The following is a 1806-nucleotide window of genomic DNA, read 5'->3' on the forward strand; positions in this document are numbered from 1 at the left end:
CCATGAAATTACTTGGTCTGACAGTGCTAAGGCAACTGCAAATGGGATTTGAAATTCAATAAACCTATAGCAGGCTAAATTTTTTTAAAGATTTATTTATTTATTTGAAAGGCAGAGGGAGGGAGAGAAAGCAAGAGAGAGAGAGAGATAGAGAGAGAGAGAGAGGTCTTCCATCCACTGTTTTACTCCCCACATGGCCACAATGGTAGGAGCTGGGCCAATCCAATGTCAGAAGCCAGGAGCTTCTTTTGGGTCTCCTGAGCAGGTGTAGGGGCCCAGGGATTTGGATCATCTTTTAACTGCTTTCCCAGACCATAGCAGAGAGCTGAGTCAGAAGTGGAGCAGCCAAGACTTGAACCAGTGACCATATGGGATGTTAGCACTTCAGGCAGTGGCTTTACCCACTACACCACAGTGTTGGCCCCCAGGCTAAATCTTACATCGATAATTTGGTATGGCCTGTGAATAATGGTATAGATATACAGATGGCCCTTGGAAGAAACGTCCTTTGCTTTAGAAACTACAGACCAGAAACAATCATGGGTGGAAACAGTTTCACAGACAAGAATCACATGCTGAATATGCAGCAGTAACTCCCCAGGAAACTTTGGAAGGAGTAGCATTGCTACAGTGTATCTTAGCACAGAATGCTAAACTCAAAGGCCTCACCCATGCCTATGTCTAAGAGAAAGTTAAGAGTCACAATTCACACTGACTTGAGTTAGGAAAGAGGGATGTTGATCATCTGAATATTGATTAAAGACATATTTTGGGCCTTCCCTGGGTTCAAGAAAGGTGGAAAAGGTATACAGAAATCTGTGTTACCCAAACTTTCTTTGCAGCTAGTCCATATCTCTGTTCCATTCATATGAAAACTAGCTATTCATCTTTGTTCTATAGATAAGAATGGAGAGTGTGATTTTGCACATTAAACACTGGCAAAGTGTTTTCAACATGTCTTAAAATGCTATGTCTAGACCAACTCTAAGTTTTTTTTTTTAATATAAAGATTTATTCATTTACATGCAAAACTGAGTTACAGAGAGAGAGAGAGAGAGAGAGAGAGAAAGAGAGAGGCAAAAATATCTTCCACCTGCTGGTTTATTCCCCAAATGACTGCAACAGCCAGAGCTGGGCTGACCTGAAGTCAGGAGCCTGGAGTTTCTTCCAAGTCTCCCAAGTGGGTGCAGGGGCCCAAGCACTTAGGCCAACCTCTGCTGTTTTCCCAGGTATCTCAGCATGGAGATGGATCAGATGTGGAGCAGCTGAAACTTGAACCTGTGCCCATCTAGGACACAGGCTGGTGAAGCAGGTGGTGGCTTTACCCTCCACACGATAGTGCCAGCCCCATCCACACTAAGCCTGAATTCATAACTCTACTCCTGGTTTGGACTGGAAGTTTTCTGGCAGAAAGATTATTAATGTCTCTGGCTTTCATTATAGGTATAGAAATAGTAGTGTGTTCTTGGTTTCATTGATATAGAATGGTGATGCAACTGCAAGATAAAGCTGTGCAGAGGGGCTGGCACTGTGGCATAGTGGGTAAAGCTGCCACCTGCAGTGCCAGCATCCCATATGGGCACTGGTTTGAGTCTCAGCTGCTCCACTTCCAATCCAGGTCTCTGCTATGGCCTGGGAGAGCAGAGGAAGATGGCCCATGTACATGGGCCCCTGTACCTGTATGGGAGACCTGGAAGAAGCTCCAAGGCTCTTGGCTTTGAATCAGCTCAGCTTTGGCCATTGTAGCCATCTGGGGTGTGTACCAGCAGATGGAAGACCTCTCGCTGCTTCTGCCTCTCTATAACT

Source organism: Oryctolagus cuniculus, chromosome 12, assembly GCF_051225735.1.
Source record: "Oryctolagus cuniculus isolate XC-2025 breed Fujian yellow rabbit chromosome 12, ASM5122573v1, whole genome shotgun sequence".
NCBI lineage: Eukaryota > Metazoa > Chordata > Mammalia > Lagomorpha > Leporidae > Oryctolagus > Oryctolagus cuniculus.